At 38.1% G+C, this 26,629-nt stretch overlaps 2 pseudogenes; one reads left to right on the forward strand and one right to left on the reverse strand.

Moving 5' to 3' along the window:
* The first annotated feature begins 437 nt into the window (after positions 1 to 437).
* On the forward strand, positions 438 to 11,644 carry LOC142634078 (cysteine-rich receptor-like protein kinase 25; annotated as a pseudogene).
* A 4,491-nt stretch (positions 11,645 to 16,135) lies between these two features.
* On the reverse strand, positions 16,136 to 26,170 carry LOC142635710 (protein THYLAKOID ASSEMBLY 8, chloroplastic-like; annotated as a pseudogene).
* Positions 26,171 to 26,629: the final 459 nt, after the last annotated feature.

Raw genomic sequence — 26,629 nt, forward strand, 5'->3', positions numbered from 1 at the left:
ATGAAAAAAATCATTAAAAATACCTGGAAGAATGCTTTTATGGAAACCACAACAAAGGATATGTCAATTGGACAATTTCAGAACTTCAAATGAATAAACGGAATCCAAAATTAGAATCTACACAAAAACTGAGCAAGATAGGTAATTTTCTAAATTTTGACTTTCGGTTCATGGTCCACAAAATAAGTCAAAGTCAACAGTCAAACTTCTGTGAACCAGGAACACTAAAGTTGCTTTGGTTCACTTGCGTCCAGAGACCCCACCCGCACTACTCAATACTCGTCACCCGTATCCTCATCGTATCACCAAATCTTTTATCTTTATGACTTTATTCCATTGCCCAACTTACCCAAAAAAAACAAAAATAATTACACATGAAATTTAACAAATATTGGGTGACCTTGCAATTGGTGCACTTGTTAAGAGGTATAACCAAAATGCGTTATTTCAAATTTCCCATGCTCCTTTTGTCTCTCTGGGTAATTACCTTCGTTAGCCTTACCAAAACTGAATCAGCACCCACTTACAGCGCTCACTTTTGCTCAAACTCGACATTCTTCATCGCTAACAGTACCTACTAAACCAACCTCAACCTTGTCCTCTCTTCTCTTACCTCAAACGCCACAAGCTACAACAACAACAACGGATTCTATAACGCCTCAGCTGGGGACAACCCAGCTAAAGACGTGGTCTCTGGTCTCTTCCTTTGTCGTGGAGAGGTCAACACCGCAGTCTGTCAAGATTGCGTCGCCACTGCAGGCAGAGATATATTGCGGCGATGCCCTCTAGACAAAGTCGCTATAATATGGTACGACGAGTACCTGTTTCGTTACTCTAACCAATCCATCTTCGCTACCATCAACGAAGTCCCTGCAATATTTTTGATTAGCACGCAGAATATCACAGAGGTAGAGAACGATCGGTTTAACGATGTGTTGGCCAACGCGATGAATTCTTTGGCGACGAGAGCTTCAAACTCTGATTCAGATAAGAATTTTGCGACGGAAGAAGATGAATTCACGAGTTCAAAGTCGCTGTACAGTCTTGGTCTGGCACGCCAGACTGGTTACTTTAGGTGTTTTCTCTTTCTCTAGAAGTATAAATTACACCCTTTAATAAAAAGAAAAATTTATATATTGAAAATAAAAAAAATAAAAAAACATGTAAATACATAAAATTTTACAACATAAAGCTTGTGGAGTTTAGTTATGATTGTTGTTAGTGTTGTTGAACAGGATGGACGACGATAGTGAGTTTCTTATTTCCTTTTAGCCTTTAGGTTTGATTCAGTTTTAATTTAAATTGTTTAATAACTTGTGAATTTGCGAGGCACTGAGGTAGTGAGGATTTAAAAAAAAAAAAAATTTGTTGCATTAAAAACGTAATCGTGTTGGTGTTGGAGTTGTGATAGTCTTAGTCTGAGATGAGATTGATCTTGTATTGGGCTTTTCTATTGACATTTGGTTTGGGCCTTGTTAGTAGTTTTATTATAATTTTTTTTTTTAGATTTTCGTCCAACTTTTTTTTTGGATTTTTTTTTCATGGTTTTATAAACCAGTACGGTGAAAGAGTTGGAAAAGAGAGTGATTACTAGTTTTTTGGTCGAACCGAGATCCGACCGATGGTCGAACCGATGACGTCATAAATAATATAATTAATAAAATTTTAAATTATATAAATAAAAATATAATAAGTTTATTACTAATAATATGATAGCACAATGTTAAAACATAATATTTAGTGACACTTTTCATGTAAATTTAATCAAATTTCCTTAGAATGGACAATCACATGTTTAATTATAATCATAAAAATAAAAAGTTTATTTTATATATATATATATAATGAATTAATTGATGTTATATAAAAATTAAGTAACTTTTTAAGTTTATTCACTTAATTAACTAAAACTACTATTTTTTAATCAAAATTGTCGAAAAGAGAAAAAGGAAAAGTAGTTGTACAATAAAAAAAGCTAAATTTACATGACTTTGACCAATTAGTTATATAATATATATTATAATGTTTTTGAGAAAAAAGTAGTTGTATAATGACAATATGTCAGATAAAGCAAAAATTAAAAGTAAAGTTGTAGTATAAGCTTAAAAGAATATAAAAGCACGTGGCTTCTTTTTACTTGAAAGACCCTAAAATATTGTTAAGTTACTCAAATTATAGACCAAAATTTAATTTTATTAGTATAAAAAAAATTTAAGGTGTTCTCAAATTTTTTTTAAAAGATAAATAAATATAAAATTTTAAATTATTATATATAAATTTTTTTTTTCAAGTCAAGGTAGCTTTGGAACCACTGGAGAACCACTGACATAAGGTGGCTCCACCCCTGCTGTCATAGGAGCTCTTCCTACGTGTTGTAATGGAAAAGAAGGTGGAAGAGTTCTCTGCTCCCAAGTTTTAATATTAGATATGAACCGTACTGTTGGAATGGCTTGAATTGTCAAACTTAGTGGTTTGCCATTAGCCAACAAGCCATTAAGTGGCTTGCATGCCTATGTCAGAAAGTTTGGATGACAACCAAATATCATGCATGAAGAAATACACGTAGCTTGCATTAAATGTTGTCTTCAGGAATTGTCAAAAAGGCAAGGAGTAGCTGACATGCAAACCAAATACATGCTTCACCTTGTATCCGAAATGTATGACTCCATTGGCAATAAATACTGGCCACCTTCTTTTGACTTGATAAGTTTCATGTGCTGAAACTATTGATGTTTGGCTGAACTTTAGCTATAAACAGTGGTGGAGTAAATGAGAGCCATGACATGAGATACGGATGGCAAAGAACTTCGGTGTGTGCATACTAGAGATAGAAAGTTAAAAGTGTTCTACAACTCTTGTTAATAGGGTGTTTTTTATTTACTTGTGAGAGAATTAATTATGTATTTGAGATTTGAGTTTGTATGAGAGTGTCTTTAAGTTATTGTTGTAATCTCTAAAATTATAGTGAAACTTTATTCTATTGTCTCCTATGGATGTAAATATATTTTCGAATTATGTAAATTTTTTGTGTCATTTTATTTTATTTTATTATTATTATTTTTTTTAAACTTTGTGTAAACAAATTGTTTCATTGATTTTTCACATGTACCCATTTTACAACATCACATCTGCTTCGCCTCTAGTTCCTCCTCTTACTCCTGCATGTACGGTAATAAACAACATTATTTTTCCAGACCTGTGATTTTTAGCCATTTTAGACCATGTAATATGTCCGGCTGGATTGAGTTCTACACTTGCGAGAGAAAAAAACTTAGATAGCTCTGTTATATTAAGTACATAAAATATGTTGTTATTAATATCAAATGTTGGAATAGCAGAAGTTTGGATACCATTTTGTTGCCTTTGCAAAGCCTTAATAGGAAGAATAACAAAATAAACACTCACAAGAAAGAGGGGATGAATATGGACAAGGCTTCGGCCTTGTACAAAACTCCTACAAATAAGGCTTCGGCCTTTCACAAAACTCTCATAAATAATGCTGCAGCGCCCTTGAGCACTTTTCAATACTTTTTCTCACATGCTAGATAACGTTAGGCTGCTGCCTTGAGAACTCTCTACACTTTGTTCTCTCACTCTTTACACTTTTTTCACTCTCTCATTCAAACCACACCTCTACCTCTTTTTTATATAGTTTCCAACGAAGTGGAATTACAAGAGTTGTCTTTAGTCTAATGGCTGTTCAAGTTATAAATGAAAATTCTAGAAAGTGAAAGATACAAAGGCACAAAGGTTATGGAACGACAATAGGCACAAATGGTTATGGAAAAATAAGAGACAAACTGTTAAGGAAAAATCAAGAGGCACTTTTGGAAATTAAAGGAGTATTTCTCATGATGAAATATCTAACTTTCTAATTAAATGATGCATATCGTCGTATGCAGGAGAAAACAAAATGTTATCGCTACCAATTGTCGCCATTGCTATCCCAATTGCTGTTTCTGTGGTTCTGTTCTTCTTTGGCTGTTGCTTCCTTCGTAGGAGAGCAAGCAGGAAGTTCAATACTTTACCGGAGGAAAATGGTGAAGAATAAAAGATTATTTGATCACTTTTCTTTTTTCTTTTTTGGTCTCTGTGGTATAACTATAAACAATTTAAATTGAAGATTTCATTTTAAAAACCATTATATTCCTGTTTGTTGTCTAGGTGAAGTCGAAATTCCAAATGTAGAGTCCTTGCAATTTGACCTGGATATAATTGAAGTTGCCATAAACAAGTTCTCAGATGATAATAAGATAGGTGAAGGAGGATTTGGTACCGTTTACAAGGTACAATTTAGTTAATACTGAAGTTCAATGAGAAAAATTGTTTAACCTTGGTTCAAATATATTTTCAGGGTACCCTTCCCAATGGAGAACAAATAGCTGTGAAAACATTATCTGTAAGATCTGGGCAGGGTGCAGTAGAATTTAAGAATGAAGTTGTATTGGTAATCAAACTTCAACACAGAAATCTAACGAGACTAAGGATTTTGTTTGGGAGGAGAAGATAAGTTGCTCATTTATGAATATGTGCCCAACAAAAGCCTCGATCACTTTTTATTTGGTTAGGCCCATCTGAACTTGTATCCAGCTATTTTTCTTTCTTAGTTTTATGTCTAGTATGATTAGCATCAGAGTAACAATTCTAATCACTTAAAAAATCCTTCAAAATTCACTTGTGATGAACTTCTCACATTGAATCAATGCCAAGGAGCTGAAATTCTAAGAAATAATGAGAATAAAATTTTGTTTTCAAATTGAATGAAATTATCTCCTTGTCCGTTTGAATCTCATTCCTAACTTGAATATTAAATTATGACAAAATTATAGAACCAGCAAAGCAAGGAGAATTGAATCGGTCAAAACGGTTACAAGATTATAGAAGTAATTGCTCGAGGGATTCTTTATCTTCAAGAAGATTCTCGACTTAGATATTATTCATCATGATGTTAAAGCTAGTAGTGTTTTGTTAGATCACAATATGAACTCAAAAATTTCAGATTTTGGCATGGCCAGGATATTTGCTGAAGACCAAACTCAAGCAAATATAAATAGAATTGTTGGAACATTGTAAGTTTTTAATCATTATATATGTCTTTGAATAATCAAAATTAACAAATTTATTTATTTCTTATTACGTTCTAGATTTATTGAAATGAATAATATATATAATTACTTTAACACAGCCAATCCATGCTCTAACTTGTGTAAATAGCAATGCTGTAAAGAGTGTCAGAGAGATTATCTTAGGACATTGAATAGCATGAGATGTTTCAAAATTTACAAATTTGATACTATGATTGACCTTTTGAATTTTTCTTCACATTTTTTACTTAGTTATTTATTTATTATTTATTTTTATGGTTCTTAATTGTAGTGGTTATACATCTCCATAGTATACTATGCATGGACAATATTTTGTAAGTCCGATGTGTTTAGTTTTGGAGCCTTGGATCTATAGATTATAAGTGGGGCAAAAAGAATACACATTTCCATCAATCAGAACTTGTTGAGGAACTCTTGAGTTATGTAAGTATTATTGGGTGCATGTGACACCCTTGGATTCCATCACACATATTTGTCAAAGCTCATTCCAAAAGTCTTCAAAGCTCCAAAAGTCTTCAAAGCTTGCTTTCTCATTTATTGAGAAATGACCAAGACTTGTGAGAAGTCTAACTTCTCTTAATGAGAAGTGATGCAAAGCTGAGCAAGGGTGTTGAACACATTGAAGAAAAAGAAAAGAAAGAAACTAAGGCCGTTCGGCCTAGTGGAGAGCTGAGAGCAATATTCGACCATTTTGTGTGAGTTCCAGAGTGAGCAAGAAAGAGAGAGCTTCAGCTTAAGAGGTGCAGCCTGAGTGAAGAGATAGAGAGAAACACAGTGAGAGTGTGAGAAAGTGAAAAAGAAAAAAGAGACATTTTTCTTTGCTCAAGTTACATATAAGGAAGATAAATTGGTGGAGTTCTCATGGAGTTTTTGAGTGCTACAACTATGGAGAGTTGGAGTATTCAGAGGAAGATTTTGCTATTGACTTTGTGGTGAGATTGTATTTACTCCTTGAGATTTATTTGTTGTATATCCAATTTATTGTGAACTCAAGTTTAGCATAAACTTGATTGTTGTAATCTCTATTTCATAGTGGATATTTTTCGAAGCTGCCCCGTGGTTTTTCCCCCTACATTAAAGGGTATTCCACGTAAGATTTGGTGTTCTTGTGTGGTTGTGTTTATGTGGTGATTGCGAAAATTTTTGTTTCCATAATATTAATATTGCTATTGCTATTACTTGGTAGTTATATATTTTAATTCACACATAGACCTAGAGGGGGTTAGGATTTTTCCCTAACAAGTGGTATCAGAGCTTTTGGTTGCTTAGGTTTGACTGTCTTGTGTTGGATTAAATGGAGAATATGGCTATGAATACTATGGTTAAACTCTCATTATCAAATTATTCGATATGGAAGCCGATGATGGAGGATGTTCTTTATTGCAAGGATTTGCATGACCCTATTGAGAGTGATAGTGCCAAGCCTAGTGATAGTCAGATAGAGACTGTGAGAAATTAAATAGAAAAACTATCGAGTGTATTAGACAATGCATCGATATTAGTGTTTTTCACCATGTGTCTCAAGAAACAAATGCAAAGGCTCTTTGGGAAAAATTAAGGAGTTTTTATGAAAGAAAAACAGCTCAAAATAAAGCTTTAATTGCTAGAAAGCTTGTGAATTTGAAGCTTAAGGAGGGTAAGTCCATTGCCGAGCACCTTAGTAAGTTCCAAGACTTGATTAATCAGATGGTTACAATGAAGCTAGTAATAGATGATGAGTTGCAAGCTTTATTGCTTCTGACTTCCTTATCTGACAGTTGGGAGACTTTGGTAGTGTTACTTAGTAATTCTACTCCGAATGGTATGTTACAACTTGCCATGGTTAAAGATAGTTTGCTTAATGGAGAAACTAGAAGAAAGGATATGGGCAAGGTTATTGCACATGCTCTTGTCACAGAGAACAAGGGGAGAAGTAAGAGTAGAAGTTGTAAAGGGCGAGGTAAATCCAGAAGTCGGTTAGAATCAAAAGGAAAATTCAAGTGTTTTTACTGTGATAAAGAAGGTCACATAAAAAGGAATTGCAAGGCTTGGAAGAACAAATAGAAAGAGGATAAAAATCAAATAAAGACGGATGATGAGAATACCACTGTTGTTATAGTGTTAGAAGATGAGGTTCTAGCCATAGGGCAAGATGCTTGTTGTACAATTTCAGATCCTTATGTTGAATGGGTGATTGATTCAGCTGCTTCCTGCCATGTCACTCCAAGAAAGGAGTTATTCACTTCATACAAAGCGGGAAACTTTGGGAGAGTGAAGATGGACAATGATAGTTATGCCGACATTGTGGGAATTGGTGAAATTTGTGTTAGAGCTAACACTGGATACACCTTGATTTTGAAGGATGTGAGACATGTTCCGGATATTTGCCTAAATTTGATTTCCACTCATGTTCTTGATAAAGAAGGTTATGACAATTATTTTTGTGATGAAAAATGGAGGCTTAACAAAGGATCATTGGTGTTTGCTAGAGGGAAAATTTGTTGTACACTTTACAAGACACAAGTAAAGTTGTGCAAGGATGTTGTTAGTGCAGCTCTGAAGGATTCTTCGCCTAACTTATGGCATAGGCGGCTGGCTCACATGAGTGAAAAAGGGTTGCAGATTTTGACAAAGAAGTCTCTCATTCCCTTTGCCAAAGGTACGTCACTAAATCCTTGTGACTTTTGTTTATTTGGTAAACAGCATAGAGTTTCATTTAATATACCGTCTACTAGAAAACCCAATGTATTAGATCTTGTTTTATTTTGATGTATGTGGTCCTATTGATGTTGAGACTTTAGGTGGCAATAAATATTTTGTTACATTTATTGATGATGTTTCACGAAAGATGTGGGTTTATGTTTTGAAAACAAAAGACCAGGTATTTGAGCACTTCAAGAAATTCCATGCCATGATGGAAAATGAGAAAGGGGAGCCTTTGAAGTGTCTCTATAGTGATAATGGAGGTGAATACACATCTAATGAATTCAAGAGTTACTGCTCCGAGAAAGACATTAGACATGAGAAGACAGTTCTTGATACCCCATAGCAAAGTGGTGTGGCAGAAAGGATGAATCGCACTATTGTTGAGAAGATCAGATGTATGTTGAGAATGGCTAAACTGCCTAAGTCATTCTGGGGTGAAGCTGTTGTGACTGCATGCTACCTAATTAATAGACCTCCATCAGTTCCTTTGGGTTTTGATATTCCAAAAAGAGTATGGATAGGAAAAAATGTTTCTTACTCTCACTTGAAGGTATTTGGGTGCAAGGCATTTGTACATGTGCTTAAGGAACAAAGATCGAAACTTGATAGCAAATCCACTCCTTGTATATTTGTTGGATATGGAGATGCAGAATTTGGCTATAAGTTATGGGATCCAAAGGAAAAGAAAATGATCAGAAGTCGAGATGTGGTTTTTCATGGGAATGAAAACTTGGCAAACTTTGAGAAAACTGAAAAGCTTAAAGCTACAGTTGAAGGTGTTCCTGATCTTACACTTACCTCTTCTTCCTTTGATAATGCCATAAATAGGGAAGAGGTACAAGATGGGAATTATGGTGATGATCCAACTGAATTTAATGCTAATGCGCCAGCAGATGGTGATGATGTGACAGATACAAATGGAATTGAGCAGGGGGAGCAGCCTCCTCCACTAGAGATGGTAGAACCTCAAGTGAGAAGGTCTACTAGAGAGAGTCATCCATCGACTAGATATCCCACTTCTGAGTATACTATGATTACTAAAGAGGTGGAGCCAGAAAGTTTTCAGGAATTACAGTCTAATAAGGATAAGCGAAGTTGGTCAAAGGATATGCATGAAGAGATGAATTCTTTAAACAAGAATAAAACTTATGACTTAGTGGAACTTCCTAAAGGCAAGAAGGTATTAAAAAACAAATGGGTGTTCAAGCTGAAGAAAGATGGTGACAAGTTAGTAAAGTATAAAGCTCGATTGGTGGTCAAGAGTTTCAGTCAGAAACAAGGGAATGAATTTGACGAGATATTCTCTCCAGTAGTCAAGATGAGTTCCATTCGGGTTGTTCTAGGATTAGTAGTTAGCTTGGATCTTGAGCTTGAGCAACTTGATGTGAAGATTGCTTTTCTTCATGGTGATTTAAAAGAAGAAATCTACATGGATTAGCTGGAGGGATTCAAAGTGAAAGGGAAAGAACAAATGGTTTGCAAGTTAAGAAAGAGTGTGTATGGCTTGAAGCAAGCTCTAAGACAGTGGTACAAGAAGTTTGACTCATTCATGGTGGGTCACAGGTACACAAGGACAAATGCAAATCATTGTGTGTATGTCAGAAAATTTCCCAATGTTAAATTTGTTATTCTTTTGCTATATATAGTTGATATGTTGATAGTAGGATAAGATGCAAGTGTGATTGGAAATTTGAAGGACTTGTTCAAGTCATTTGATATGAAAGACTTGGGTCCTACAAGAAAAATTTTGGGTATGCAGATTCTACGTGACAGGAAAGCTAAAAAGCTATGGTTATCACAAGAGAAATATATTGAGCGGATTCTTGAAAGGTTCAAAATGAAGCATGCCAAGCTAGTCAGTACACCTCTTGGTGCTTATTTCAAGCTAAGAAAGAAATCTTGTTCTTCATCCAAGGAAGAGAAAAAAGACATAGCATCAACTATTTATTCCTCAGCAGTTGGAAGTTTGATGTATGCTATGGTTTGCACAAGACCAGATATTGCTCATGTAGTTGGTGTTGTCAGCAAGTTCATGATTAATCTTGGTAAAGATCACTGGGAAGCAGTGAAGTGGATTTTCAGGTACTTGAGAGGTAGCTCTAAATTGTGCTTGACTTTTGGTGATACTAAACCAGTTTTGGAGGGTTATGTAGATGCAGATTGGGCAGTTGACCTTAATGGTATGAAATCTACATTAAGGTATTTATTTACTTTTGCAGGGGGAGCTATGTCATGGCAGTCAAGATTGCAAAAGTGTGTTTCCTTATCTACAACTGAGGCTAACTATATTGCAACTAATGAAGTAGGTAAAGAGATGCTTTGGTTGAAACAGTTTCTCTAAGAATTGGGTTTAAAGCAAGATGGGTATGTAGTTAATTGTGATAGTCAAAGTGCTATAGACTTGGGCAAGAATTCTATGTACCATTCACACTTAAAGCACATTGAGGTGAGATACAATTGGTTGAGACTAGTTGTTGAACAACAGTCATTTGAATTAGAGAAGATTCACACAGATGAAAATCTAGTTGACATGTTGACCAAGGTTGTTTCTAGAGAGAAGCTAAATCTTTGTGTCGGGTTGGCCGGCATGAATTCTAATTGAAGACTTGGATTGAAGATCTCCTTCGTAGTGTGCTGGAGGGGGAGATTGTTGCATGCATGTGACACCCTTGGATTCCATCACACATAATTGTCAAAGCTCATTTATGAGCTTGTTCCAAAAGTCTTCAAGCTCCAAAAGTCTTCAAAGCTTGCTTTCTCATTTATTGAGAAATGACCAAGATTTGTGAGAAGTTTAACTTCTCTTAATGAGAAGTGATGCAAAGCTGAGCAAAGGTGTTGAACACGTTGAAGAAAAAGAAAAGAAAGAAACTAAGGCCATTCGGCCTAGTGGAGAGTTGAAGAAAACAGAGAGCAATATTTAGCCATTTTGTGTGAGTTCCAGAGTGAGCAAGAAATACAGAACAGAGAGAGCTTTAGCTTGAGAGGTGTAGCCTGAGTGAAGAGATAGAGAGAAACACAGTGAGAGTGTGAAAAAGAAAAATGAAACATTTTTCTTTGCTCAAGTTGCACACAAGGAAGATAAATTGGTGGCGTTCTTATGGAGTTTTTGAGTGCTACAACTATGGAGAGTTGGAGTATTCAGAGGAAGATTTTGCTACTGGCTTTGTGGTGAGATTGTATTTACTTCTTGAGATTTATTTGTTGTATATCCAATTTATTGTGGACTCAAGTTTAGCATAAACTTGATAGTTGTAATCTCTATTTCATAGTGGATATTTTTCAGAGCTACCCCGTGGTTTTTCCCTCTACATTGGAGGATTTTCCACGTAAGATTTGGTGTTCCTGTGTAGTTGTATTTATGTGGTGCTTGCTGAAATTTTTGTTTCCATAATATTACTATTGCTCGGTAGTTATATATTTTAATTCACACATAGACCTAGAGGGGGTTAGGATTTTTCCCCAACAAGTATGAAGTAGATATTTTAATTTTGGGGTACTTAGAAATTATTTTGGCAGTGGTCGTGATGAAGAAAGATGAACATCACATTTTTAACGGGTTTCTGCAGGCTTGGAAACAATGGACGAATGGAACACCCTTGGAATTGTTGGATCCCTCTCTGAGAAACTCTTATTCTAGAAATGAAGTTATTAGGTGCATCCATATTGGCTTATTATGCATTCAAGAAAATCCTGCAAATCGACCAACAATGGCTACAATAGGTCTCATGCTTAATAGTTATTCTGTAATGCTACCATTACCTCAGCAACCATCATTTCTGCATTGAAGCAGAGCAAAGCTAAACAAGACAATGACGGAGCTTGAGTCTGGTCAACATAAAAGCCAATCATGATGGTCTATTAAGGAAGCATCATTCACAGAAATATATCCTTGATAGTTTGACTAGACAAGGTGCTTTCCAAAATCAGTCTATATTAGTAAGTGGCGGAACTTCTATTCTAGCACTCAGATAGCCCTTACTTATGGATTGAAAACTGTAAACAATCATAAATATAAGTTCCCTATCATTTAGAACTAACATAGTACAATATCGATGTTGAGTGCCAATTGTATTGTTGGGCTTTGTGGAGCCTAGTTTATGTTTGATCCGGTTGACGACCCGACCCGACCCGAACAATATTGCGTGGTTTTTAATGGGATATTTTATGAGACTTAGTCCATGGAGCGGATGATGTATAAAACGTAGGATGTATAAAACGCAATATGTTGTGTGTCATTCCCCGTTTTGTAGCCCATTGTGAATCTTGTGCGTAGGATGTATAAAACGCAGTTTTTTGTGATTAGGGTTTTGTGTAGTCGGTTTTGAGAGAGTAAAAAGAACTGTAGCCGCACTTTGTATTTTTTCCTTGATAATAGTGAAATCCCTGTAACTCCGTGGACGTAGGCAAATTGTCGAACCATGTAAATACTATCTTGTACGTGTGATTATTTTCTTTGGCGTGTGTTTTCTCTATTTTATTTTTTCTCACAGGTTTAGGAATTCGTGGAAATTCCCTACATGTATTTCTCATAGGGTTGGTTAATTTTGGATGGGGGATGACACTTTCTTAGTATTTCCATTCTCATAATTTTTATTCTGTGTAATTAAGGGTATATTTGGTTGGGTGGATTTTAAGGAAGATGAAAAAAAAAAGAGTGGAAAATAGGAGGGAAAATGAATAGGAAGCCTGTTTGGTTGGGAGGAAGAGGGGAAGAGAAAAGTAGTGGGGCCCAACTATTTTCTCTCTGGGCCCACCGAAATTCAATATCTCCAAAATTGAGAGAAAATGAGGAAGATGAGTGTTCGACAAAATTGCCCTTCTCCATCTAATAGCCAACTTTTTGTCTTTCCGGTTTTTTATTTTTATTTTTTGTGTGGATAAAATTTCTTCTGGTTTTTGCATAGTACGTTCACGTTGGTGTGGTTTTGGTTTTGGTTTTGTTTTGTTTGTTTGTTTTTTTTCTTTTTTTTGTTTTTTTTTTTGGTGGATAAAATTTTGGACAGTACACATTGGTTCTTTTTGTTTGTTTTTATCTTTTTTTTTTTAATATCCTTTTAGCATTTGCTTATTTTATAAATAAATAAAAAAATTAAAGTGTCCATACAATTTTTTTTTATTAATAAATGTGTTACTTTTTGTTTATATATTTAGTAAGGATATAATGATAAATTTATATTGACTTTATTTTTCTTCCTCTCATTTTTTATCTCAACCAAACAAAAAAGTTTTTCATCCTTTCACTTTTCCACCCCTCCAACTAAACACAAATGAGGGAAAACTAAATTTTTTCTACCCTCTCACTTTTCCATCCTCCCACAATTTTCTATCCTCCAACTTTTTCATCTTCCAAATCGAATGGACTCTAAAGTTGAAAAAAGCACAAGCTGCTCTGGTCTCAATGGTTTGTTTATTTCATTTTATCCCCACTCTTGGGGGACTGAAAAAATGTTGCTTGATATGCCGGATACATAATAATAGATTGTAGATACTGTCTGAGTTTCAACCTATGGCATCCGCTCCTGATGATAGCTCTTTATCATCAGACCAAGACACCAATCAGTTTTTAGTGTAGGCGGGGATTGAACCCCAGATCTCTTATACAACCATTAGAGACTTTACTAGTTGAGCTAATTGGAACCCACTAGATATTAACCATTATGTTAACTCATAAGTAACATGCAATTTGTCTTAGATTCTGATGGGTGATACCAATATTCCAAACATAACTGCAGATAATATTATTCATAGGCATTGATCTGGTTTTTGACTCTTTTATATTTGCTTATTTAGTCAAGTATTCCATGTTTTAAAAACCAAATCCTATGTTTAGTCAAGTATCCCATGTTTTAATACAAAGGTATACTACAACTCTATTAAAAAACTATGGTAACTTTTAAGGGAGTGTGAGGTAAGTTATACTACACACAAAACATTTTTTCCTCTCCTTTGGGTGTGTGTGTTTCCAAAAAAAGAAGAAGAGTATCTCATGTTTTAAAAACCAAATTATTAGGTGACGGTTGAAATTGAGACCAAAAGTACACCTAAGGAGATGCAAGTTATCTATAATTGATGTCTTAAAATTTATGTGTGCCTGTTGTGTGTATGTTTGAAAGCCAAGGGGCTTGTAGTTCAACTCATTACTATCTCTTGGTGTTTATAATAGAGACATATAAAGTTCAAATTCTCTCTTTCCATTGTAAACATTAAATTATCTATATAAAAAAAGTCATATGTTGAAAATATAAAGAATGAGATGTTCAAGGTTTTGAGATTAGATTAGTGTTTTGGTGCCTCTGGAGAGAGAGAGAGAGAGAGAGAGAGAGAGAGAGAGAGAGAGAGAGAGAGAGAGAGAGAGAGAGAGAGAGAGAGAGAGAGAGAGAGAGAGAGAGAGAGAATTTGGGGGATTATTTTTGGCCTTTGGATTTTTTTACCATGCAACTTTCATCCATATTAAAAATGGGAGAGAACGGGAGAATAATAAATAGGAGACTACTACAATATTGACTCCACACACACATTACTTTAGTAAATTCACATATATTTAATTGTTTCAACTAATTTAAGCATAGAAGTATTTTTAATATTTTTTGTTGCATATGCTACTAAAAACGTTTTTATTTTTAGATGGTATTTCTTTCAATTGTTGGCTTCCAAAGCTACAAAACATCAAAAAGAATGTCATATTTTGAATAAGTTTTTATTTATATTTAAATTTTATGAAATTAACCCTATAAATTCATTTTTATTATTATAAATAATTGAAACACCATATATATAGATAGGACAAAGTTTGGGGATAAACTTGATTGTCCTACATATTTTGAAAATCTACCTGTTGGATTGTATGTTCTTAACATGCATGTCAAATTATGAGTCTATTAGATGTTATTTACTATTTGATCCATAAACTTATTTTCTATGTATAATTTTAGATTACAAAAACTTAAAATCTAAACGTTTAATTAATGATATAGCTATAAAGATTTTATATTTTAAAAATTTTGCAAGTATGTAAAAAATAAGAAGAAAATGTAATCTAATGGTGGATTTGTCAAAATTTATATCCAATAAATAAATAATATATGGAATTAAATACGTTTATGTCACATATGGAAATTTATTCATAGATTGACAGAAACGTTTCTTATTTTAGATAGAGAAAGGCAATTAAAAAGAATTATCATTCATTCATGAAGGAGAATTTGGGTCTTTGGACTCGCATATGCAAGTTGTTAACCAATGCAAATGCCTTCCACATTGGTCTCCTTCCGAGCCACTACCATACTCTTTGACCCACAAAAGAAGTCTTCGCATTTTAATTTTGGCTAAATAGTAAGTTACACACCTAAGGTTTGAGGGTGTTGGTATTTTATACCATGAAGTTTGAGAATTTAGAATTTAATCTTTGAAATTCTATTCCATTTGCATCATTAGCCATTTCATTCATTTTTTTTTTTCATTAAGTGACATATAAGCTTGTCATGCATGTTTAGTTCCTCCAATAAAATGATGTCACGTCATTTTTACTATGCCATGTCATTTTAATTTTTTTACTCTGCAAAAATGATGTATTATTTTTTTGGACAAACTAAACACACATGATAAGTTTATGTGACATTAATTTAATGAAAAATATAAATAAAATGACTTTTTATGCAAACGAAATAGAATTTCAAAGAGAAATTATAAATTCTGAAATTTTGAGATGTAAAATTTAAATACTCTCACAGTTTAAGAATATAGTTTGCAATTTTTTAGCTAGTATTTATGGGGAGGAATTTCATCTCTAGACAGAATTTTCAAACAAAAGTGCTATTATATAGACCACGGATTCACTACAGTAGAAAGTAAATCAGTTTGGGCAATGCTTCTGTCACAGTTCTACTCCAATCTCTACCCATCAACGACTTTTACCACTCTCGCAGCACAACAACTCTTGACGGGAATATTCTTAACGTTTTTAAATTTTTCAGATATATGTCCCAGAAAAGAGTGAGGACATGTAAATATCTATTAACTATATAAGAAGCACCAATGTCCCTACAGTATACATTTAGTTTATTGAGTCCCTTTATCTTTTTTTTTTTGTGGGTAAATTCCATTAACCTCCCTTGAGGTTTGAAGAAATACCACTCAGGTCCAAAACATTTCAAAATTGACCAATTAGATCCCTAAAAGACATATTAGTCCTTAACACTCTTAACACCGTTACCCCTTCGTCATTTTTCTTTCCCTCGCTCAGAACTCTCTCTAGTCTCTTCTCTCTAGTTCCTCTCCCTCTTACAATCCCAGCCAAAGCCATAACAAAAAAACTCAAATCTTACCACAAAACTATATCATCTCTACACTCTTAAACCTTCCAAATTGGCCCTCGAAAGCCCCTTAACCTCAACAGCCAAACTCTCTTCCCCAAGCCTCCTCAACCCTTTACTCAAAACCTTAACCACATACTCATCTGCCTCAAAAATGGACCCCCACCCACTCCTCTTCATCATCTCATAAATCCTAACCGTCGATTCCCTCCTATCAGCACCAATCATCGCCTCGATCAACCTAATGAGCCCCTTGTCGTCACATTGGATCCCACCCTCACCACAATCTGTCTCCAAGTCATAGATTAGATGGTCGAGATCTTCCACCATTCTGTTCTTTGTGAGAGCGGTGGCCACGTTGGCATAGAGGGACAAGTCCGGGTTGTTGTATTCAAATCGGAAGGCGGAGAAGGCGTGGAGAGCAAGGGCTCAATGGTCTTGGCGTAGGAGCTCGCGTAGGGTAGTGAGGAGGTCGGATTTAAGGAGGCGAGAGAGGATGGGGGAGTAATCGGGTGTGGTGGAGGAGGACTTGTGAGTTCGCTTGAGGGTTTGGATAGCGTTGATGGCTATCTAAATCTTACCCTAAATCCCACCGTGTGTGACCCCAGCTTGATTCGGTTGGAATTTGGATTTGGATAGTTTTGGCTTTGGGTTTTGTGGTAAGATTTGGGTTTTTTTGTTATGGCTTTGGCTAGGATTGAAAGAGGGAAAGGAACTAGAGGGAAGAGACTAGAGAGAGTTCTGAGTGAGGGAAAGAAAAATGATGGAGGGGTAACGGTGTTAAGGGTGTTAAGGACTAATATATCTTTTAGGGACCTAATTGGTCAATTTTGAAATGTTTTGGACCTAAGTGGTATTTCTCCAAACTTCAGGGGAGGTTAATGAAATTTACCTTTTTATTTTTTATTTTTTTTCAAGTTTTGAATAGTTGCTACAGTGCCAATTTGGTTTGTTCAATTGGCACTGTAGTTACAGTGCTTTGGTTTCAACCTTTTTTTGGTTTGTTCAATTGGCACTGTAGTTGCTTTCTTTTACTTTTTTTTTTCTTGCTACTTTCTCTTCTTTTCTTTTCCTTTTTCTCTGCCTTTTTTTTTTTGGCGCGTGTCCACTCTTTTTATTTTTATTTTTTTATTCTTATATATAAAGATGTTAGTTAACACAATAAATTGTCGCAATATTTTTGCAATTGTTGATATGTTAATTCCTTATAGGTTAAAATAAAATATCGTGCTAGAACCATCCACAACTAAAACTGAAGGTATTATGAAAAAAGAAGTTCTACATTCACAACATTTTTTGCAACACTTTCACAACATTGTTCATTAGGCTTTTTTTTTTCCCACAAACCACAGTACACCAGTTTTGGTTGTGTTGTTTTTGTCTTTTCTTTTAAATATTTAGATGTGTATGTATAGTTATACTGACTTAACAAATTCTTATACTATTTTCACAATTATTGAAAATTTGCACTGTTCATTGCCCCCCCCCCTTTTTTTTTTTCACAATACGCTGGTTTTTCTTGTGCTTTTAGATATTATATGTGCATACACAATTACGCTAACGCAACAAATTTTTACAATATTTTTATCATTATTGAGGTGTCAATTTTTTAAAGGTCAAAATAAAATAATAAAATAAGAGTCTGAGACCAATCACAACTAAAAATAAATGTATTATGAAAATGGTATAACATCTTCTTCTTATCACAATATTTTCACAATCACAAGATCTCAGTTCCTTATAGATCCAAATAAAATAAAATAAAAATAAATGCTATGTTCACAACATTTTCACAATAATTTTGTAACAAATTTTATGTAGCAAGGTATTTTTGAAGGAGAAAAAAGTAATATCAGTAGTGGGTTCAATTTAAAACCAATAACAACTTGTCATATATAATTTGTTCTAAAAATGTTATTATTTTGAGGTGATTCTAAAAATTTTATGGATGTAGTATTTCTCTCAAATAAAATAAAAATATATCTATTCGGATCCCAAAAATAGAAGTATTGTGAAAATGTTTTAATATTTTGTTGAATTCTTAGACTTCTTTTTAGTATATATAATCAAATTGTGTGAGCTAAAATTCACTGTAAGTTTCACGCACAATTTTCTTGAATTGTCTTTTTGTTTGTTTTTTTCAATGAATAATTTTAAAACTAGTAATAATTTTTCACTTAAGATTTGTTGTGAAAATGTTGTGGATGTAAAAATTAAATAATAAAATATCAAACTGGGACCTACCACAGCTAGAAATAAAAAATATTATGAAAATGTTGTTGTGGGGAGTAAAAGAACCCAAGTGAGCATATGGGCCATTGGGCTGCAACATAGAGGGCTGACCTGCTCTAGGATTAAGCTCTACGATTTGGCCCATACGCCGAGGGTCCGGGGATATAGCCGAGGACTAGATTCTCCTCGGACAAGCCCTAGAGAATTCAAAGTTTCATTATGAAGGTCAAAACACAACTCTGGAAAGACCAGTGGTTAAAAGGGGACATCCTGAATCTTCTAGATGCACCAATATTAAAGAAAATATCAAGAGTAAAGGCTGCCACCTCCGCATTAAAGGCTCTGCACCTACCTCCCTGGCCGCATTAATGGGGAGGTGACTCGTGAACAGTGAGGTGGAAACTTCTAGTCACTGTTAAAAATGTATCAGGGAAGGAAGTATAAAAGGGGGATAAAGGCTAAAGAAAAAAGGGGGGATCAGAAAAACTAAGAGAGAAATTAAGAAATTGTAATCTTAAAGCAAGAAAGAGAAATACTAAAGAAGTAGTCCTCGGCTTGAGTCCGAGAAGATCCATTGCAATTATTGTTCGTTATTTACTTATATTTGTTTATAAAAGCCTGTTATCGAGCTCCCAGTACTTCTAACCTAGGTTTCAAGCCCACACTCTACAAATTTTATTGTCTAAGGCTCATTGGGCCTAAGCCCGTGATTGTCTTTGGGTCCAGGTGCAATTGTGCACTTACAATTGGCGTCGTCTGTGGGAATCTAGTCTAGAAGAGGTAGGGATACTATGGCAGGCTTAGGTGCTCACCATGCAGAGTCACAGGAATCACAACCGGAGGATCATTTCGAGCGTCTTGAACGTCGAAGGGATCGTGAGGGAAGCGTCCACACAGAATACCTAGGGGCTAGCCATACTCATGGTGGGGGTAGCACTACCCACGAGGAGGGTTCTGAGTCCATGCAGAGGGAAATCAATCGTTTGAAGAGGAAGTTGCGCCGTGCTAAACGTAGGTTTTCACCGTCCTCGTCTAATTCTTCCTCGGAGGAGGATAGGGGAGGTGGCTACAGCTCAAGGTCGCGCTCCCCCACCAGTGCAACGTCCTCCGGTGAGGAGGACGACCAGCCAACCCGCAGACGTAAGAAGCTTCGTTCTAGGGGCTTAGGCAACGATGCTATGAGTAGGGCGTTGCACCAACTCTCCAAATCTCCATTTACACGGAGGATTGAGAAAGGAAGGCTTCCCAGAAGGTTTACCTAGCCCACTTTTACCATCTACAATGGCCGGACTGATCCGGTGGAGCACGTGAGTCACTTTAACCAGAGGATGGCGGTGCACTCTCACAACGAGACCCTGATGTGTAAAGTTTTCCCCTCTAGCCTGGGACCTGTTGCTAAGAGGTGGTTCAACGGCCTTAAATCGGGGTCCATAGGTTCGTTTGGGGAGCTTACTAGAGCATTCGCTTCGCGGTTCATTACGTGTAGCAGAGTACCTCGGCCATTGGACTCGCTGTTATCCATGACCATGAGGGAAGGGGAGACGTTGAAAGCATACTTCGACCGTTACTGGGAGATGTTTAATGAAATAGATGGTGACTTTGATGAGGTGGGACTTAATACCTTTAAGGTAGGCCTTCCTACTGATCACGACCTGAGAAAGTCTTTGACTAAAAAGCCCGTCCGCAGTGTACGTCGCCTCATGGACTGTATTGACAAGTACAAGAGAGTGGAGGAAGACCAACAGCAAGGAAAGGGTAATGAGAAGGTTATCCCACAGGAGAGAAGGGATTTCAGGTCGGACAGGTACCACAATAACAGGCCGAGGAGAGATTACGTCGGGCAGTCCGCCTTGGCAGCACCTCAGGCCGTGAACACTGTGTTCCGAGAACCAGTACATCAACTGCTGGAGAAAGTTCGTAAGGAACCCTTCTTCAAATGGCCTGATAAGATGGCAGGAGACCCTGCGAAGAGGAATCAGAACCTCTTTTGCCAGTACCATCAGGATGTGGGCCACACTACTGAGAACTGTCGGACCCTTTGGAACCACTTGGAGCAGCTTGTCAGTGAAGGAAAACTGAAGCAGCACCTCTGCCAACCCAGCGAGCAGGGCAGTCGATCTGGTTCAAACAATCAGAGGAATAATTCACCTCGGCCGGCTTTAGGAACAATTAATGTTATTTTTGCTGCACCTGGCAGGACCGGTTCGGCTCCCACTAGGGTGATGGCAGTTTCCCATTCCCAGGCCGAGGATACAGGCTGCAGGCCGAAGAGGTTGAAGCTCAATTTGCCTGTCTTGGAATTTTCTGAGGAGGATAAAGTAGGGACTATCCAACCCCATGACGATGCTCTTGTAGTTACGCTTAGGATTGGGAACTATGATGTGAGGAGGGTGTTGATAGATCAGGGCAGCGGTGCAGATATCATGTACCCTGATCTATTTAAGGGGCTGAGGTTGAAGTTGGAGGATCTCACCCCTTACGACTCGCCGTTGATGAGTTTTGAGGGGAAGGCCGTTATACCGAAGGGACAGATTCGTTTGCCCGTTCGAACCGGCTCAGAAACGGTTGAAGTGGACTTCATCGTGGTTGACGCGTACTCTCCATACACGGCCATCCTCGCCAGGCCTTGGCTGCACGCTCTGGGAGCTGTCTCCTCTACTTTGCATGTTAAAGTTAAATTCCCCTCGAGGGAATATGTTGAGGAAGTTCTCGGCAGCCAATCGGTGGCCAGGCAATGCATATCGGCTGTAGTATTGCATCAGACAGAAGCCGAGTCTTCGGCTTTAATCACCAAGGACTTATAGCAGTTACCAACTCCTGGGTCATCTGGGATGGTGACAGGAGAGGAGACACACTGTGAGGAGTTAGAGAAGTTTCCGATAGCCGATAATCCAGAGAGGTTCTTCCAAGTCGGCATACTTTTGCCACACCAAGAGAAGATCGAATTGTTAGAATTTCTGAAGGACAATATTGATGTTTTTGCGTGGGATCCTTACGAAGCCCCGGGCGTCGATCCGGACTTCATTTGTCATCATTTAAATGTCAACCCAGCCATTGTTCCGAGAAGGCAGCCACCTCGGCGTTCTTCCAGAGAACATTCCGAGGCTGTGAAGGAAGAGGTGCTTAAACTCAAAAGGGCTGGGGCTATCAAAGAAGTTTTCTACCCCGAATGGTTGGCCCATACAGTCGTTGTTAAAAAGAAGAATGGAACGTGGAGGGTATGTGTGGACTTTACTGATCTGAACAGGGCCTGTCCCAAAGATTCGTTCCCCATGCCGCGTATTGATCAACTGGTGGATGCCACTGTCGGACATCCTCGGATGAGTTTTTTGGACGCCTTCCAGGGTTACCACCAGATTCCCTTGGCATTGAAGGATCAAGAGAAGACTGCCTTCATTACTCCGACAGGGAATTATCATTATAAGGTCATGCCATTTGGTTTGAAAAATGCTGGGGCTACTTACCAAAGAATGATGACCAGGATGTTCGAACAGCAATTGGGGAAGACCATTGAGGTGTATGTAGATGACATGGTGGTGAACAGCAAAACGATACCTTCACACGTCAAAGATCTAGCCGACACCTTCCAAGTACTAAGAAGATATAAGCTGCGCCTTAACGCTTCAAAATGCTCTTTTGGAGTAGGGTCCGGAAAGTTTTTGGGATACATGATTACTCACAGAGGCATAGAGGTGAACCCAGCACAGGTCAAGGCTATTCAGAATTTACAGCCGTCTCGGAACCCAAAAGAGATCCAGAAATTGACCGGAATGATCGCTGCATTGAATAGGTTTATCTCTCGGTCAGCTGACCGGTGCCATCCTTTCTTCCAATTGTTGAATAAATGGAAAGGGTTCCAATGGACCGAGGACTGCGCGTTAGCTTTCCAACAACTTAAGTAATATCTTTCTCGGCCGCCCATTTTGTCTCTCCTCGAGGCGGAAGAGGTCTTGTTTGCTTATTTGGCAGTGGCTGTCCACGCGGTCAGCCTGGTCCTTATCAGGAATGAAAGTGGGATTCAAAGACCGGTCTACTATGTTAGTAAGTCTTTGAATGAGGCCGAGGTGCGCTATCTGCCCTTGGAAAAAGCGCTTCTGGCCGTAGTCCACGCCACGCGCAAACTTCCTCATTATTTCCAGTCTCACACTGTGGTGGTTCTGACCCAATTGCCTCTCAAAGCAGTGCTACGCAGCGCTGATTACTCTGGTAGGGTGGCAAAGTGGGGAACCATTTTAGGAGCTTTTGACGTTAAGTACAAGCCTCGCACCTCGGTGAAAGGTCAGGTCCTCGCTGACTTGGTGGCAGAGTTTACTGAATCATTGTTAGAAGAAACTCTAAGAGAAGCACACATGGATGAAAAATCAGTTGGAGTGATCACGGCCGCGGTGCCCTCGGCATGGAAAGTGTATGTGGATGGGGCTGCTAATCAGAGAGGGTCTGGTGTCGGACTTGTTCTAATGTCTCCTGAAGGAATTGTCTTCGAAAAATATTTAAGGTTGGCCTTTTCGGCTACTAATAATGAGGCCGAATACGAAGCAGTCTTGGTAGGCATGAAAATGGTACGTAGAATGGGAGGGAAGGAAATCCATGTGTTCTCGGACTCTCAACTGGTGGTTGGCCAGGTCACGGGGACCATGGAGGCTAGAGATCCAAGGATGCAGGAATATTTGGCCCAGGTCAAGCGTCAGCAGACTGAGTTTGACTCCTTCGTCTTAACTCATATCTCTCGGAGCGGAAACACCCATGCAGACTCCTTAGCCACGCTGGCAACGTCTTCGGCTCAAGGTTTACCTAGGGTTATCCTCGTTGAGGATTTGCTAGAACCCTCTCTTATCGTTGTCAACATGCCTCGCAATCATTTGATAAGGCCTGGTCCTAGCTGGATGGACTCTGTCGTGTCTTTTCTTAAGAATGACATCCTTCCCGAGGACAAATCCGAAGCGGATAAGATACGTCGAAAGGCGCCACGCTTTTGGGCATCCGAGGATCAGAAACTGTACAAACGATCCTTCTCAGGACCATACTTATTGTGCGTGCACCCTGAATCAACGGAAGCACTTCTTGAAGAACTGCATGAAGGGATTTGTGGAAGCCATACTGGGGGAAGGTCCTTAGCACATAGGGCCCTGACTCAGGGTTATTGGTGGCCCAACATGCAGAGGGAGGCTCAGGACTATGCCAAAAAGTGTGATCAATGCCAGAGGTTCGCCCCTAATATTCATCAGCCTGGAGGGGTTCTTAACCCTCTCTCCAGTTTGTGGCCTTTTGCGCAATGGGGATTGGACATAGTGGGGCCATTTTCGAGAGCAGCAGGGAATAAAAGATGGCTTCTTGTGGGAACAGACTATTTCACCAAATGGGTTGAGGCCGAGCCCTTAGCAAATATTAGAGATGTTGATTCCAAGAAGTTTGTGTGGAAGAACATCGTCACTAGATTTGGAATACCACATACACTTATATCAGATAATGGTGTCCAATTTGATAGCAAAGCTTTTAGGAAGTATTGCGGTGACATGGGTATCATAAATAGGTACTCCACCCTGTCTTATCCTCAGGGAAATGGACAAGCCGAGGCCGTTAACAAGGTCATACTCAACGGGCTGAAGAAGAGGTTGGACGATGCGAAAGGCAGATGGGTAGAAGAGCTCCCTCATGTTCTGTGGACGTATCGGACCACATCGCGTAGGTCCACTGGAGAAACGCCATTCTCTATGACTTATGGTGCCGAGGCGGTGATACCTCTGGAATCTGGTTTCCCCACCCTAAAGACAAGTTCTTTTAGCTCGGAGAATAACAATGGACTCCTGGAGAAAGGTCTTGATTTACTTGAGGAACGGCGCGAGGCGGCTATGGTCCAAATGACTTATTATCAATAGAAGCTAAAACGGGGATATAATGCCCATGTGAAGCTAAGGCCACTTGCACCTGGTGATCTTGTACTCAGAAAAGTTGTAGGGACTTCTAAGAACCCAGCTTGGGGTAAGCTAGGACCCAACTGGGAAGGCCCCTATCGTATTGTTTCAGTAGCAGGCATAGGGTCATATCGGCTAGCTGATCTAGATGAAAGAATTGTACTACGTCCGTGGAATGTAAATAATCTTAGAAGGTATTATTATTAATAAAATGGGTTTTTGTCAGTTAATGTTTCAAAGTTATGAGTACCTCGACACTGCAACATCGTTCTTAAGAATCAAACAGAAACTTGGTTAAGTGCAGTCCTCGGACCACAAACGTTGTGGAAATTGATGTCTTGTCATTTGTTAAACAGAACCTTAGTTATGCCGGGTCCTCGGACCTCCTACTTTGGGGAAATTAATATTTGAAGCTACTGTTCTTAAGAATGAAACAGAAACTTGGTTAAGTGCAGTCCTCGGACCACAAACCTTGTGGAAATTGATGTCTTGTCATTTGTTAAACAGAACCTTAGTTATGCCGGGTCCTCGGACCTCCTACTTTGGGGAAATTAACATTTGAAGCTACTGTTCTTAAGAATCAAACAGAAACTTGGTTAAGTGCAGTCCTCGGACCACAAACCTTGTGGAAATTGATGTCTTGTCATTTGTTAAACAGAAACTTTGTTATGCGGTGTCCTCGGACCTCCTACTTTGGGGAAATTAACATTTGAAGCTACTGTTCTTAAGAATCAAACAGAAACTTGGTTAAGTGCAGTCCTCGGACCACAAACCTTGTGGAAATTGATGTCTTGTCATTTGTTAAACAGAACCTTAGTTACGCTGGGTCCTCGGACCTCCTACTTTGGGGAAATTAACATTTGAAGTTACTGATCTAAATAATCAAACAGCAACTTGGTTAAGTCTTGTTCTCGGACCGCAAACTTGATTAAAGTTAATTTCTTATTGCGTCTGGAAATTAGTGCCTTACTGTTTGTTAGATCGGATCTTAAAGTTCTATATCTTTAAGTGTTAAACGAATCTATGTAAGGAATGGTCCTTGGATCTTACATCCTACTAAAAACAAAACCACACATTATAAGGGTTTAACCGTTATATGAGGTCTTTTTTTTTACCAAGGCATTGTTCAAAATATCTCAACCATGTCATCTGCTGTTAAGTTTTTAATACTAAAACATGCGAATGACTGCGTGGAGGTTATGATTGTGTAATACTTGGAGTTAGATTTGTTTGTTCTGTCCTTTTTTGACTATGTACTAATGGCAATCTTTATGACAAATACAAAAAGAATAAAGTAAAATGGATGCAACATAGTTGACAATCAAATGAAATTGTTCTTCATTAATCATTCAAATATACATTACATATTTAATTCAAATATGGAAAAAGAGAAGTCCTAAGCTAGGTCCTAAGCTTTTGGAGGGGGGTCTTGCTGAGAAGTGCTGGTGGCCTCGGTCTTTCTCAACTCCAGCTCAAAGGGAGACAGCACTTGCTTTCCTTTGTCTGCTGCCTTTGTTGGAGGGACGTTGGACTTCACATTCTGGCTCAGGTCCTTCTCGGCATCCCCGTCTCCTTCCTTTTCTTTATTGGAACCCGAAGGTCCTGTAGGATCTGGAATTAGCTTTGGGACCATGGGAGGAAGAGCAGGAAGAGTTGTTTCAGGGGTAGGAGTAGCAGCAGGAGCCTCTTCAATCTCCTGTATCTCCAGGGGAAGCCGAACATTCTCGGACTTCCTTAGATCCGAGGATAGAGGAACTCCTGCTACGTTCAGAGCTTCCCCCCAGACCTTTTAACAGTACTCCCGGCACAAGGCCGCAAAGGCTTCTGTCAGTTGCTCCTCAGTGACCGCTACCCCTTCCTCATAACTCGCCTGCTTGGCGGCTTCTAGAGAACGATGGAATGCGCCGGCTTCCTCCTTCATTCGCGCAAGTTCCTTCTCCAAATTCGAGCGCTCCTTTTGGGTTTGGGAGAGCTCGTCATCTTTTTCACGAAGAAGCTTGCGCTGCCCTTCTATCTGGGTCTTCATGGTCTTCAAGTTCGCCTCGGCCCCATTTTTCTCTCTCTTCAGCTCAGCCACCTCCGAAGTAAGCTTCTCATTTTCAGCAAGGGCTGTGCCCAAGGACTTCTCAGTCTCTACCCTGACTTCAAACTCAGTTTTGGCCTTCTTCCGAGTGTCTTCTATAAATTTCTCGGCTACGAAGACTTCTTGAATGGCCTGCAGTAAAGTGCGAGGAAGTCAGATATAGCAAGGCATTTATGAATGATCTGATATTGTTAAAAGTGGAATCTTCCTAAAAGGGTTAAACTTACCAGCGCTAAATCCCTTTTTAAAGAGAGGAATAGTTGTGGCTGGCTCATTTTTTCCAAGGTTTCCATGTCC

The sequence above is a fragment of the Castanea sativa genome, chromosome 5 (assembly GCF_040712315.1).
Source record: "Castanea sativa cultivar Marrone di Chiusa Pesio chromosome 5, ASM4071231v1".
Taxonomy (NCBI): Eukaryota; Viridiplantae; Streptophyta; class Magnoliopsida; order Fagales; family Fagaceae; genus Castanea; species Castanea sativa.